Source organism: Solanum tuberosum, unplaced genomic scaffold (genome assembly GCF_000226075.1).
Source record: "Solanum tuberosum cultivar DM 1-3 516 R44 unplaced genomic scaffold, SolTub_3.0 scf00267, whole genome shotgun sequence".
Taxonomy (NCBI): domain Eukaryota; kingdom Viridiplantae; phylum Streptophyta; class Magnoliopsida; order Solanales; family Solanaceae; genus Solanum; species Solanum tuberosum.
In genome coordinates this window covers 59,825-76,873 of record NW_006239199.1, presented here as the reverse complement: position 1 = coordinate 76,873, position 17,049 = coordinate 59,825, and the positions used below count along the sequence as shown (strand labels likewise).

Below are 17,049 nucleotides of genomic sequence, written 5' to 3'. Positions count from 1 at the left end.
AGAAACATAACTTGAACTTACCTAAGTCAAATCATTAATCAAAACTTAGAAAATTAGAAGCAAGAGAGGAGAAAAAGGTCAAGAACCCTAGTTCAAGAACGCAGCAAGGTTCCATCAGTTCCAGCCCCGAAATTGAAAGATTTCTCCGTGGAATTCGTCACCAGGTATGTGGGATTTCACTAGTGGGTTCCTTTCACCTATTAGGTCCCTAGAATTCAGTCAGATTCTTGATTCCATGATTATGAACAGACCTAGGGTTTCTAGAATTACAGCAGATCATCATGAATTAGTTATTAATATGTTCCAAATCAGATTATCATGTTATTTTCTCAGTTTATTGCATGAATTTCAGAACCCTAGCTATGTATTTCTTTAGTTCTTGAATTACACATGCTAGGTCAGATATTTCAGTATTCAGTTATACATGCCTCAGTTTATGAATGCATCATTATCAGATTAATTGTTGCATTCTCAGTTTGCATGTTCAGTTCGAGCTATCCAGTATTTACAGAAATTCAGTCATAACCAGTTAACTACTTAATTCATTGGGAGTAGCATAATACCGAGTTGGACTAGGGTTTCAGCGTACCCATATAGTCCCAGAACTACGAGCCACGTAGGTGTAAGTCCCCTCTGTGGGCAACATCAGTTTAGTGATCACGCCAGCATACCTCTATACCTCTGGCCGGGTATATTGGGTCCTCGATGGGGCATATACATCGGACTCCACATTTAGCTCATGTGGTTTTATGTCGGTTATTAGTAGCTCCCACAGTTCAGTCAGACTCTATTGCATTGACCACATTTACAGTTCATTCAGTATTCAGTCAGCCTGTTATAAAAATTGGTCATTGCATTCAGTTAGCTCAGTATTCAATATTTTCAGTATCTATATCATGTTCATATTATTTCATTGCTTTATTGCTTTGTTCAGTTATATGTTATTTCAGCTTTACTCTATCCTGCATGCTCAGTACCTTTCAAGTACTGACGCATACGTGCGATACATCTTCTCGTGATGTAGGTTCAGGTTCTCAGCATCCAGATCACTCTTAGATCGGTTCCCGATCTTCAGTTCAATAGCATCAGTGGTGAGTCCTTATCCTTCGAGGACTAGTGACATGTTTATCTTTATCGCTTTTAGTCTTTAGTTTCAGTTTTGCTAGACCTAGTTGGGGCATGTCCCAACATTTCTAGTCAGTTTTAGAGGCTTTATTTCAGACATAGTTAGATTCAGCTTAGTGTTGAGTTAATATCTTCTTTGTATTAAACTCATCAATTTTCATATATCTCAGTTATAGTATATGGGTATTCCCCATCTTTTCAGATTTATTTATGATTTAGCTTCCGCACAGTTTCTATTATTCAAAATATATTTAGTATGCTCATGATCATGCCAGCAGGGTTAGCTTGGGATCACTTGTGGTCCTAGGTCCCGTGTCCGCATCTCGGGGGTAGCTCGGGGCGTGACAGATATGGAAACCCTAAATAAAATAATTGAGATCAAGACAAATTAGGAAATCAAAATCGAAAATAATTGGATTTCGTACAGTATGCGTAAACACTAAACCGCCTTATTTTTTTGTTGTCGCTGATGCATGGTCTTTGTGACACATGTCAGCTGCAATTCGTTGTTTTGCTTTCAATTTATTCCATACTAGTAAAATTACCAGCGCTTCGTGCAGGAATTTAGTATCATGGAATTTATAAAATAATACTTAAAATCTATCGATCATTAAAACTAAAACACTATATTATCTTACATACAAGATTACGTAGTAACAAACATTAATAATGTAAAGGAAAATGAAAATTATTACATCTTATCATTTATCCTTAATAATATAAGCATAAATCAATGAATATAAAAATACATACCAGGATTTGTAACATAAGCAATGGTGTCAGTGAGCCATGCTAGAATTTAATATCATAGAATTTATAAAATAATACTTAAAACCTATCGGTCATTAAAACTAAAACACTATATTATCTTACAAACAAGATTACGTAGTAACAAACATTAATAATGTAAAGGAAAATGAAAATTATTACATCTTATCATTCACTACAAAAGAAGTGTGAATTAGATGAAAATTTTCCTAGGGAATAGTATGAAAATTCGCATGAAACTTATTTTCCTGCAAATTTTCATACTAATTCCCAGGAAAATCCCCATGTAATTCACAGTTTTCTTGTGATTTATCCTTAATAATATAAGAATAAATCAATGACTGTAAAAATACATACCATGATCTATAACATAAGCAAAGGTATCAATGAGCCACTCAACAGGAGCAAAGTATACAAATATTTAATTGTGAAGAAGAAGAAGTGGTTCAGAATTTTCGTTGTTTTAAAATTAAAATGAGTGGAAATCCCTCTATATATAGACAATAAAGGGTAGTGTGAACAAATGTTTATTGTGCCTTATCGGAAAGGTTACAACTATTTGGATTTGCAACCCTTTGGAAAGGTCACAACCTTTCATAAAAGTCACAACTTTTCATTAAAGTCGCAACTCTTCATTAAAGTTGCAACTATTCATGAAAGTCACAACTTTTCATAAAAGCCGCAACTCTTCATTAAAGTCATAACTTTTCATTAAAGTCACAACTTTTCATTTATGTCACGACTATTCATGAAAGGGGAAGGCTAGTTTTGAAAATAAATAAATTTAAAGAGAATTTTGGTTTGTGGTGGCATCACGTAGGTGGGCCTAAGTTTCTCTTATATATATAATGCTTATATATACATAAATATTAATATTATATTCAATCATTCCATTAAGCTTCCTGTTTGATTTCCTTCTATGATTTCTCATTTTTAATTTATTTGTGCTCCAAATTTCTTCATCTTCACACCATTTTAATCCTAAAAATAAAATACACAACATAAGAATAACTCATAAAATTTATGCTCAAAAAGGATAATTAAAAAATTAAATATGAGGTAAATAATGATTAAATATGTATAATTTTAGCTTCACATCAACAACATATGGGATAAGACAGCTAGTTGCATTAGGGAAGCAACAACAAAGGTGCTAGGGATATAAGGGGTAATAACTTCGGTGGTCATCAAGAAGATTAGTGGTGGAATGTAAAAGTCTAAGCCAAAATGAAAGCAAAGAAGGTTGCATATACGAAGTTAGTAGAGTGTGCAGATGAGGAAGAAAAGAGGATGCTTAAGGAAATCTAATACACGGTGAAGACAAAAGCTAATTTAGATATTACGGCTACTAAGATGACTACTTTTAAACGCTTATATATCGATCTAGGGGACAAAGGTATGGATAATAAATTGTATAGGCTCGTGAAAATGAGAGAGAGAAAGGCTCACGGTTTTGGATCAAGTGAAATGTATCAAGGATAAGGAACACAAGGTGTTGGTGGAAGAGACCTCTATTAAGCAAAGATGGAAAACATACTTCCACAAACTCTTAAACAAAGAAGGAGACCAAGACATTGTGTTGGATAAATTGGCGCGCTCCGAAAGACTTTGGGTGTTGTAGGTGTTTTAGGGTTGAGAAGGTTAGACGTGTTATTAGTAGGATGGGTAAAGGAAGAATGACTGGACCTGATGATGAGATTCCGATGAAATTCTGTAAGAGAACATATAAGGTAGGTGTGAAGTAATTGACTAGGTTATTTAATGTTATTTTTAAGACGACAAAAATGCTCGACAAATGGAAGTGGAGTACAATGGTTTAATTATACAAGAACAAGAATGATATTCAAAATTGTAGCAATTACAGCGTATCAAATTGCTAAGTCATTTTATGAAGGTTTGAGAGAGAGTGGTGGAGATAAAGGTAAGGAAAGGGGTGTCCATTTCTAAGAATCAACTTGGATTCATGTTGGGGCATTCGATTACTGAATCATCCACATTGCGCGGATATTAGTGGAGAAGTATAGGGAAAGGAAAAAGATCCTTCATATGGTGTTCATTGACCTTGAAAAGGTCTATGACAAAGTTCCATGGAATGTTTTTTGAGGTGTTTCAAGGCTAAAGATGTACCAATGATGTATATTAGGCAATAAAAGACCGATATGATGGAGCAAGAACTCGGGTTATAAGGTGGGAGAAGACTTAGAGCATTTTCCAGTTGAGATGAGGCTACATCGGGGATCAGTTCTTAGCCCTTTTATATTTTCCTTAGTGATAGATGAGTTGACGGGATATGACTCTAGATAGGAAGGACCGGAGTCGTGCAATAGGGTAGAAGGTTATAGTAGGGGTGAACTATTGTCTTGACGTACATAGGTTTAGGCTTGTTAGTGCATGTTGTAGTATTAGTCGTACCCTCGTAGTTCTTGTCATACGTTGTGTATTGTATTTCGATTATTCCACTATTTTATTGTTGTTATTGTTTTTTTCTTGTAGACTTTACATTGCTTTGCTTATTATTGGCTATGCTTTCTTCATTGTTTTCTTCTTCTTTTACTTGGGTTTGTGCACTAGAGACGAGGGTCATTCAGAAATAGTCTCTCTACCTCCTCGAGATAGTGATAAGATTTGTGTACACTCTAACTTTCTCAGACCCCACTTAGTGGAATTTCATGAATGGATATGTTATTGTTGATGTTTGTTGTTTATGTTTATCTATTAATTTGGAAAGTAGTATTATCAATAATAGAACAATAAGTCTATATTCCAAAGCTATTTATGAGAAGAAGAAAAAACTAATTACTTTAGCTTGTGAAAAAACAATTGAAGTTACTACTCAAAGGCACTTATTATTTCAAAAAGTATGTACAAACAAGTTTTAAATAGTTAAGTTTATTGTTTGTTTTCTCAAGATATGAATGTATAAAACTTATATCTTATATTACAAATTAGTGAATATTTTAACACCACATCTGCCTAGAAGTTGAACTCTAAAAAGTATTAAATGTTTTTATAGGTATATGGGCAGAATCAGAAGCTTTTAATGATAATGGGATGGGTCCAATTCCATCTCAATGGGAAGGTATTTTCAAATCTGAAGGAAATTTCAATGCTACAAAACATTGTAACAAAAAAATAATTGGTGCTCGTTGGTACATAAAAGGGTTTATGGAAGATATGGAACTAAACCAGACTATGCTCGAAAAAAATCATAATTTATCAGCTATAGATGCAAGTGGACATGGTTCTCATTGTGCCTCAACAGCTGCTGGTTCTTATGTTAACAATGTAGAATACTATGGTTTTAATATGGGAACAGTACGAGGAGGAGCACCACTTGCTCGATTAGCTATTTATAAGGTATAATTGAAGTGTTGATTCATCTCATTTAGAATTTAAATTGTTAAAGATATCAATCACACTAGCCATAATACATAAATATGCTCTTTAACTTGATCTTATCTGACATCGTCTATGTTTTATAACTTTCGGTGTGCATGCACAAGTAGGTACTTAAACTTGTATAAAGTTAATTAAGTAGACACACGCGTTGTACATGGCAATTAGCGTACATTATACATGGCATAATACGTTGAATATTGTCGGTTGACGGGCACACTTAGTTACTCACAGCTTGAATTTTATTATTGTAAAGTAAGAACCCGTTTCGATCTTACACAATCTTGATCATTCACTTGTTGCTTGCTTCAACTACACTCTTTACTTAGCACTCACTCTTGTTTTTCTATCTTGCTTACTTGCTCTGAGCACTTGCTTTCCTACTTGGTTGATTACAACTCAAATAAACCACCTCTACTTATATGTGGTGATGGAAGAATCTAGTTAAGGATTTTGCTACTATATTCTAGAATGTTCTTCTAACTACCTTTTCTAGAACATCTCTAGACTTTTCTCTCTAGAATACTCATTCTAGAGATCGTCCTTTATTTCTTTATAACTCTTGAATGTTCTTGATTCTTCTTTGAAATGTCTTGTATATTAATTAAGTTGGTGATGTTTCTTAACACGCCCCCTCAGCAGCAACTTTATTTTCTCTTTCAATCATTCCAAGCGCTTCTCGAAATCTTATAAACTTCATGTTGTCCAGGTTCTTTGCCAATATGTCTGCTATTTGCTCTTTGTCTTGATTTGTTTCATCTCAATTTCTCCTTGAAGAACTTTTTCTCAAAAAAATGTTGTACTTCCACATGCTTTGTCCAAGCGTGAAATACAAGATTTTCAACCAAACGAATAGCTGACAAGTTGTCACAATATAGTGGTGATCTTAGGCGTATTTATATGCCTAAGTTGTCAATATTTGCCCATGAATTGATTGAAGTAATGAATGATCCCGAGTCTATTAGCTTGATTTTGTCATACTTGCTATGATTATGCACTAATACATATGATTAGAGATTTCAGGAACTCTCAAAGAAATTGGAGGCAAATTGAAGAAAAGAGATGCAAGAGAGCATGAAAATTGGCTAAGGATGAAGGCCCCAGGGCCAGGCGCACTGCTAGGCACGAGGCGCTAGGGGCCAACATTCAGCAGCCTTTCTCAAGCACTCTGAGAGGCGCGACGCGCCAAGGCCAAACATTCTGACGCATTTCTCAGGCGCCCTGAGAGGCGCGGCGCGCCAACACTGATACAACTGGAGCATGTTCATGGGGAGATAGGAGGCGCAACACGCCAAGGAAATTCTGATATTTTTTTATGGTTCATGCAAGTCTTTCATGAGTTGCTTTAGCCATGTGCTCTCTTGTGCTGCCATCATACCTGCTCGATAATCTGCTTTCGTAGTTGAAAGTGAAACAATTGGTTGTCTTTTGTTGCACCATGATATTACGGCTGATCCAAGATTGAAAACATATCCAGTGGTTGATCTTTGAGTATCATGGTCACCAGCATAATCCGCACCACAATATCTCATTATCTTGCAAGGAGCTCCTTTCATATAGAATAGTCCACAGTCAAAAGCTCCTTTCACATACCTTAATATCTTGATGATTGCTTTCAAATGAGGCTTCTTTAGTTTCTGCATAAATCTGCTAACTACTCCAACTACGAAGGCAATATCTGGTCTGGTCAATGTTAAGTAGATAAGACTACCGACAAGTTAACGATACATTGTCTCTTCCTCCAAGTCATTGCCTTCATGGGAACATAGTTTTATGTTAGGCTCCATCGGTGTAGAAGATGTCTTGCAACCCATCATTCCATATTTTTGGAGTAGATCTCTTGCGTACTTTTGTTGTCCAAGGAATAATCCATCATTTGTTTTATAACCTCAAGACCAAGGAAGTGTTTTAGTTCGCCCAATTCCTTTATTTGAAATCACACCATTAAGTTTCTTTTACTTTGATTGATCTCATCAAAGTCCTATGATGATTAAATCATCCACATAGACTAATCTAATAGATAACCTTCCTTTATGATCTTTTACGAATAATCCTTGACCATGTCAACCTCAGCCAGTGCCGCATTTATATACTTACTATTTTGGTGTTTTGGTCGGGTGAATCTTCGTAGTTGAGGAGTTTGTTGTACTCCTTCTTGTAACTCTTCTGGAGTTTCATGAATTCCAAGTTTTCACGTGCTCTTATTTTCTCCACTTGAAGATATCTCTTTTGTATGCGATTCGAGTTTTTCACACACCTCTTATTGTAATTCTGTCTTACTTCCTTGTTCTTTTTCTTCAAGCTTATGTTGTAGCTTTTGATGTAGTTCTATTGAATCTGGTAATATGACTTATTCATACCACCATGATGATGCTTCATCAAATACGACATTTCTTGACACATATGTCTAATTTGTGGTAGGATCACAACATCTTCATCATTTTCTTTGTTCGTCGTATCCAACAAAGATGCAACAAACAACTTTCTTATCAAACTTATTGCGAAGATGATCTGACACGAACACTTAGCACACACAATCAAAACTCAAAAGTGGCTTACACTAGGAATCAACTTTTTAAGTTTCTCAAATGGTGAGATGAATCTCAATCTTGCTTAAGGCAATCCGATGGTGATGTGGACAACAGTCTTCATGCATACTCTACTCAAAACCTTGCTAGTACATTCATACTATGCAGCATACTTCTGCATATCTTTGCCAGATGTCTATTTTTTCTTTCAGCCACTCCATTTTGTTGTGGCGTACTTGGGCAAGTCAATTGTCGTCTTATCATCTTCTCTTTAAGATAGTCATTGAACTCTCGTGACGTGTATTTTCCCCCATTGCCCGTACAAAGACATTTGTTTTTTCTTCCAATATCATTCTCCATAGTATATTGAAATTCTTTAAACTTCTCAAATACTTCAAATTTCTCTTTTAAGATGTAAATCCATGCGTACCTTGAGAAGTCATAAATTAATGTACCATGTAATAGTAACCGATGATGGAGGATTGTTTCACTGGTCCAAACACGTTTGAGTATACTAGCTCAAATGGCTCATTCGCTTGATACTTCGATTCTCCATAGGGAAATTGTTGTACTTTCCCATATTGGCATCCAACACATATGGTGTCTTCTCTAATCTCAAGTTGGGGAAGACCTTTTAATTTAGACCGTTGCATCATGATTTTTAATTTGTTGTAGCTCACGTGCTTAAGACATGCATGTCATAGATCAGATGTTTCAATACTCCACATTTTCTCAACATAAGTTGTCTTCGTTTACATGACGTAGATTGATTCTAACCTTCTCCCTTTCATGATTGATGTGCTTGTAACTTTTAAGTTTCGATATACGTTTATGTCGTTTGGCTCAAACAAGACATAGTTACCAGAATTTGTTAATTGCAATACAGATAATAAGTTCTTCTTCATACCTGGAACATGTAGACATTTTGAAGTTCCACTGGTCTTGAACTGTGAAGAGGTACGAACATCATCTAGCCAATATGAGTTATTGTCATTTTTGAATTATTTGCAGTCACCACCTTTATATTCGGTCATGTTGATGAGCTTTTTCTCATCACCATTCAATGATTGGAACATCCTGAATCAATGATCCAATCATGTTCATAATCGGCCAATTTCTCATTTACAATTGCAAGTGCAATCTCATCTTCTTTGTTAGAGTGACAAGTGACAAGCTCCTCTTGTTGGTTAGTTTCTTCAAGTGCATAAGAGGTTTCAAAATGTTAAGCTTCTTCTTTATCTTTCTTGTTTTGGGTAGAAGTAGCTACATTACCTTCAACTTTCTTATATTAACAATCTCTGACGTAGTGTCCTTTCTTTCCACAATTATAGCACTTCTCCATTTTCCGTTTGTTGAAGTTTTGGTTTGCCTGTCACTCACTTTTTTGATGTTGATTCTTTTAATATCCGCCTGAACATGAGTTTCTTCTCTCATCCCTTTTTCGATAACCTTGCTTTTTGCTAAAGAGCGTCTTATCTTCATCTTGTATAGAGAGGCTTGATAATGGCTTCTTCAAATCTTCTTCATTTGCCAACAGATTTTTCAAACTCACATAAATTTGATTTTATGGTCCACCCCCGTGTGACTATTATTATGCCTTTCTATCCGACTTTAGACCATGAACAATGATTCTCATCATTCTTATTTCCGTGATAGCATTCTCAAAATCTAGTTTTGTTATTTCATCAGATAAAGATTTTACCTTTGAGAAGTTTGGTTGATTGTCATATTCTATTGAGAGATTGACAAAAACTCATTTTTAAGGCTTTGTAATCTTGCCTCATTCTTCTTTGTAAAAATGGTTGCCAATGTGTCCCAAGCTTCTTTGAGTGTCTTGGCATTCATAATCCGTTATAGGAACTCATCCTCGATTGTTACCGTGAGAATATACATGGCATTTCCAGCTTTGGCCTTCCACCTTTTTGTTGCTTCAGCATCTGTTGGTGGTGTGGTGTTTGATCCACCGGTGATATCCCATTTTTCCTGGCCAAGAAAGTAATATTGCATTCTCTTACTCCATGATTCGTAGTTGCTTCGTTGAGCTTCTCAATGCTATTGAGAGTGCTTGCAAAATCCACCACTGATTAGTGCTTCGCGATTTGTAGCCTTCGACAGTAGCTTGTAGGATCTCCTTTCCTTTAAGTTGCTACCGTTCTTTATCAATCTGGATCTGATACCACTTGTTGAATATTATCGGTTGACGAGCACACTCAGTTACTCACAACTTGAATTTTATTATTGTAAAGTAAGAACCCGCTTCGGTCTTATAATCTTGATCACTCACTTGTTGTTTGCTTTAGCAACACTCTTTACTTAGCACTCACTCTTGTTTTTCTATCTTGCTTACTTGATTTGAGCACTTGCTGTCCTACTTGGTTGATTACCACTCAAATGAACCACCTCTATTTATAGGTGGTGATGGAAGAATCTAGCTAAGGATTTTGCTATTATATTCTAGAATGTTTTTCTATCTACCTATTTCTAGAACTATCTTTTCTAGAACGTAACATCTCTAGACTTTTCTATCTAGAATACTCATTCTAGAGATCTTCCTTTATTTCTTTATAACTCTTGAATATTCTAGATTCTTCTTTGAAATGTCTTGGCTATTAATTAAGTTGGTGATGATTTCTTAATGTAATACACATGGGATATTGTGTAGGACACTAATTATTAAGTAGGGCACGTGTGTTTACATGTTCAATTTTATACAAATTTAAATGTCTACTTATGCACACACAAATTGAAAGGCTTAAATGCCAAATAAGGCCAAATTAAAGAGAACATTTATGCACTATGTCATCACACTAATATGTTGTTTTGATTATTTTATATGGATCAGACACACTTAAAGAAATATATGTGGCCATACTTGTACTAATTTAATTATATTTTGAATAGATATGTTGGAAAGATGGTGGAACAGCATATTGTAACGGTGCTGATGTTCTTGCTGGTATTGATGATGCTATGAAAGATGGAGTTGACTTATTATCAGCATCTATTGGTACTTATGGTTCTATAAACACTGATGATGTTAATGAAGAAAGTATTTTGGGGATAGGATCTTTTCATGCAGTATCTCATGGCATACCTGTCATTGCTGCTGGAGGAAATAGTGGACCCGACTCTAACACAATCAGTAATACTGCTCCATGGGTTATAACTGTGGCTGCTAGCAATTCAGATAGAGAAATTGTTACTCCTTAACACTTGGAAACAACAAGACAATACTAGTAAGCTTCTTTTTTGTTGTTGTTGTTGTTGTAAGTTATATGATTATATGTTCTAAGTATTAAAATGAAATGAAGGTTCACTAGTCAAATAGTGTAATAATATACAAAGAGGTGTCAGCAACACTCCTTCGTCTGAAAATTAAATTTTGGTTTAATAAATATAGGGCTAAGGCACAAGTTTATAACCGAAATTTCAGAAACACGCCTTAACTAAACTAAGGTTCTATTATCCCCTGAACTCTTCTGTACACCTTTTGGCTTATGTGGCACACTTATTCGGATGCCACGTCAGCCAAAAAAGCTCACAAACTTACCAAAAAAAATTGAATTCAGGGGGTAATATGACCGTAGTTTAGTAAGCTGTGTCTCTGAAATTTCAGTCATAGTCTGAGGTACTTGTACCTTATCCCATAAATATATATATTATATATATACAAGTATTGATACCTTTGAAATAGGTTGAAGGTTTAGTCTAGTGGTTACAAAAAATCTTCGAGGTTACATGTTTAAGCCCTACTAGCTTCATAATTATTTCTTTACTATAATCATTGATACCCCTTAATAAATATCCTGGCTCCACCAGCAGGTACTCATTACAAGCACAAACAATAGAAGAAATTAAAAATGTCTCAAAGTGTTTGCTAGGAATCTGTTAATCTTTTTAGGAATTTATATGGTAGTGAAACTATTTTTTTCTTTTAATTTTTTTTCTTCTATTGTATATATACTAGAATAGAGTTTAAATTTATTTAATTTGTTGACTAATTGTAGGGTCAGGGAATGTTTAAGGAGGAAATATTTGGTCCTTTGATCACTTTTGAAAATATAACCAAGTAAGTGAAATATATATATCATCCAATATAGTTATACAAGATAATAATATTTGTATATATTTGCAGTTCTGAAGAAATTAAATCTCTTACCTCTGAAGTGAAAGGAAACGTTGTGATGCTTTTCTTTCAACACCAAGAAGATATAGCTGTGTCTTTGAAAATTCTAAAGACTATGGGGTTTTGGCTTTCATTATTGCTAGTTCCCCTTTTACTCAAATTACTATTGGTGTCTCTTCTATACCAATTTTTTATGTTGATTTGGAGCAAGGAAATCAAATATTTGACTATTTTCAACAATGTCAATCCAAGTAAGTAAGCACATATTCTCTAACTCTTATCTTCATATATTATTATACTACTAGAACATTAATTTGCTGTTTATCAATTTGCAACAGTAACAAAGATCCTACGATTAAATTGGGTCGATCTGAAGTGAGTTGAGGGCCAAGATGTAGTCCTAAAGGTGCCTAAGCTCTCATCAAGAGGCCCCAATGCTTTTGCCCCAGAAATTTTGAAGGTAAATAATATATGTATTATATGTTGTTTAAAGTACTAGTCAAATTAAATTATGTCACTTAAAATTGAAATGAATGTAATAGTAACCTTAGAATTTCATATTATCAGATGAATAATGAGTTCAACACTAAAAACTTGGTCGTTTGGTTTGAAGAAAAGTTATGATAAGAGTAATTATGTTGGAATTAGTTATGACGAAATTAGTTATCCTGCTATTAATTCTTAAGTGAATCTTTGGTTTTTTCTACTTATTTTTGCATAATTTCTAAGAATAAGTTGTGTTGGTTTATTAGCATTTTAATATTAATATTTTGTATATTAATTTGCTAAAACTTAGTATAGCCGTTGCTGCCAACCATTAGTGGTTTTTCAGTTTGCTGCCGTTGCATATCATAACTGCTGCATTAGTGCTATCCAGCATTACTCCAAATGGAGTTCGTGCATATGTTACAAAGTTTTTGGTGCAGCAGCAAGCCGTTGGTGGCTTAGTGTTTCTTTATTTCATTCTTTTATTCCTCCATTACACCATGTAACCTATGTAACTCCTAAGACCATTATCTTCACTATTTACTACACCATTATCTTTCTATTCATTGCTAGGAAGACTTCTTCTAGTATAAATAGTGGTAGTCTTCATTTGGTTTGTTACATACAATACAACAAGAAAATATAGAATGCATAAGGTTTGTCAAAAAGAGAGTTCTTATTAGTTGAAGGGAGGTGTTTCTTTTTGTGGAGCTTTGGACTCAATTCTTGTCCAGAGTTGTTGAGTTATATTTTGTGATTAGGCTGTTGTATCTTGGAGGGGACAAGTCAAGAAGGACTACTGCTGGACCGGTGAAAACATTTGCTACAGTGGGCTTGAATCTCCTTAAAGAGAGCTAGATATCCGCGCCTCAGCCTGAAGAGATTTATTTTCTTCATATTATTTCAATTGTAATCTTGTATTTTAGTTATCTTGTAAGTTTTCATTAACAAGTTGTTTGTTATAGCCCGATGTTGCAGCTCCAGGTGTAAAGATACTTGCAGCAACTCTTCCTCCCAGGGGATACAATGGATTCCAACTCATGTCAGGAACATCCATGGCAGCTCCTCATGTCTCAGGCATTGTTGCACTCCTTAAAGCTGCACGTCCTCATTGGTCTCCTACTGCTATCAAATCTGCACTTGTAACAACAGGTAACTAATATGTAATTAGATATACTTCATTGTCATATATACTATTATTACTTATACTTTTAAAATATTACGCATATATCTTACCACTAATTAAGAGTTTTTTACCATATATTTAAGAAAATACACTCAGATACATGTATTTTTGCTACCGGATACACAAAATAAGGAGAGAGGCAAGCGAGATTTGTATGTATCTCAGATACATGTTTTATTACCTAGTGTGATTTGCATGTATCTGGTGGAAGAGTGGCGAGCGAGATAGTAGAGAGGCGAGGGAGGCGAGCGAGATTTGTTATGTATCTCATATACATGTGATGCCACTTGGATACAATGTATCTAGAATAAATTATACCTAATTTTGATCTCATTATGAGATACATGTATCTAGACGTATCTGAAGGCAATAAAATCTGGTAAGATATATACGTAATATTACAAACTAGTGCATATTTGAGTAATTAGCTCCTAAGCTAGTGAGATTTATGTAAGTTCTCATTAGGAGTGTACAAAACCAAACCGAAAACCGAACCAAACCTCAAACCGAGTCAAACCGAAAAAAAAAAAACCCGACTAGTGGTTGGTTTGACTTGGTTTTGGTGTTGGAAAAAAAACCGAACTATATTTGGGTTGGTTTGGTTTTTAACTAAAAAAAAACAATTCGAGACCAAACCAACCTGACATTATATATATAATTTTAAAATTTTATTTTATACATAAAAATATTTACTTTGATATAATTTTTAAATATTTCTTATACTTTTTTATAGTTTTTTATCTTTTAAATATATTATTTCAAGTTTGAAACTTAGAATTTTGAATAGCTCCATAAAGATTATAGTCCATAGATGTTGGTAATTATAATAAAACTTAAATCAAAATCAAATTAATACTAATGCAAAAAGAAAATCAATTTAACACTAAGAATGACAATAATATTGAATATTTGTTCTTTGGTTTTACATTGGTTTAGACAATTAAAGTACATAATCTAATTTTAATTTTCTTTAATATTTAGTCATGTAACTAATATTTATGAAACTATTTTAGCATGATTTAGTACTTTTAAATTATGATCATTTTCATTATGACTTGTTAATTTGCAATATTTGTTTTACGCGATTTCATTATTATTATTTTTTTTGGATATTTTAGTGCATTAATCATATCATTGTTTGTGTTGTATTCTTAAGAAACAATTTAGATTGTTGTATTTTGGTAGGACTGGAGAAATATTTGAAGTATAAGTAAATTATATGTTTGTATGAATACTTTAGCGGAAAAATCCGAAACCCGAAAAAATCCGAAAAAACCCAAGTTTTATTGGTTTGGTTTGGTTTATAGATTTAAAAATCCGACACAAATGATTTGGTTTGATATTTGAAAAACCCGAACCAACCCGACCATGTACACCCCTAGTTCTCATCATTAATATATTATGAATTTAAGTTATATATGTTGATACTCTTGATAGTAGATAAAATGCTTATATAATCCGTACAATTTTACTTGTTATAGTTCTAAATTACAAAAAAGTCTAATATTTTTTTTGAATTTTATAGCATACATATAAATCTGAAATATTTTCAGAAGGAGAAGGAAATAAAATTGCTGGTCCATTTGATTTTGGAGGTGGTATTTGTAATCCAAATGGAGCAACAGATCCTGGATTAGTCTATGATATGGATAAAAATGATTATTTGAATTATCTTTGCAGTTTAGGATATAGTAATGACAAAGTTTATAATGCAACTACAGAAAATTTAACTTCATCAGGCATTATATGTCCTAATGAAGTACCATCTAGGTTGGATTTAAATCTACCTTCAATATCTATTTCAAATCTTAAAAATTCAGTTACTATCAAAAAAACGGTTACAAATGTTGGAAATGTCAACTCGATATACAAAGTAGTGATTAAACCTCCAAGAAATACTGTAATTAAAGTAAGTCCACATATCTTGAAGTTCAATTCAAAAACAAGGAAAATTTCATTTGAGGTAAAAATCACATCTACTCATCAAAGAATGAGTAAATTTACCTTTGGAAGTTTGGCATGGAATGATGGAAAGCATTTTGTTAGAATTCCAATTGCTGTGAGGAAACAATAATTGTAGATGTCTAAAGAAAAAAATGTGACATTAATTCGTTTACTTCATGTTGTTATTTTTCTTTTTGATTTAACTAAGTGTAGTCAAGAATGCAAAGGAAAAGATGATATTTGAATATTTATGTAAAGATCAAAGAGTGTTTTTTATTTTTGAGTTTATGGTTCTCTCTATTGTGTTTATGTTGCCTTCAAGTTTTTTTTTTTCTCCGAAACAAAACCCCTTTTATTATTGCATCAACGGAATACATAGTTTAAACATATCTTTTGCATCCTGGATGATCCAATTTGGGAAAACTTCTCCCAAGAGATTTCCTTCAACAAAGAGAGAGTATCTAGCTAAACTATCCGCTATTTTGTTCACAGATCTAGAAATATAATATAAATTCTACATGATTGAACATGCTTGAAAGCTTCCAGATGTCTTCACACAACACTTCTATCTCCCATGAAGTTGCTACTCGTTTCTGAATCATATCAACAACATTTTTAGCATCTGATAAAATCTTCACTCTCTTCCATCCCTTACTGATAGCATATTCAAGAGCTTTCCTAATAGCAATCGCTTCAGCAGTCATGACTTTCCCAACAAATTGGATTGAGGATCCATGGGCATGAAGCAGGTTCCCAAGGCTATCCAAAGCCACAATACCGATACTTGCCCTTCCATCATCATTCTGCAATCCTGCATCTGTAAACAATAAAATGTCATCTTGCAAATTTGTTAGTTTAGTCACAGAATGATTTCTACAGGAACAAGAGGAAAGACTTTTGTTAGTAACTCTTTATATTCTTCATACTCAAACATCGATCTAGAAACAATATCTCTTGGTTCTAACCTTTCCTAATTAAACAACCAACTATTCCTACCTTTCCAAATTTGCCACATAATGTTAGCGCTCAAGTTTAACAAGTCAATAGATTCAGGAAAAATTTTGGTATTTAAGAACAAGTCATACCACCAGATAGAAAAATCAGTAATATATCCTATATCAGGCCAATTTATAGGACATTGCTTACACACAAGTTGAGACCGAGGACATTTGAATAACATATGTTCTATATCTTCAGGTCCAAGACCACAAATCTTACAAGTCTTATCTACATTGTGTAGTCTTTTTGCTAAATTACTATGGATTGGTAGAGAGTTAAGCACACATTTTCTCAAAAAGTGTTTAAGCTTTTTAACTCTCAACTTCCATAAGAAGTCCCAAAAACATTTTGGAAAAGAGTGACAACTCACTTGAACTTCCGTATTTTTCATTGTCTTACCGATCAAATCCTTTGCGATGTAGTAACCTGACTTAACTTCATAGTTTCCTGTTTTTGTATGGTGCCATATTAACCTATCATTAGAACCTGCA

At 33.8% G+C, this 17,049-nt stretch overlaps 1 pseudogene; it reads left to right on the top strand.

Moving 5' to 3' along the window:
• The window catches only part of LOC102604892 (subtilisin-like protease SBT3.3), a 19,913-nt pseudogene extending 4,224 nt beyond the window's left edge, over nt 1–15,689 (top strand).
• Nucleotides 15,690–17,049: the final 1,360 nt, after the last annotated feature.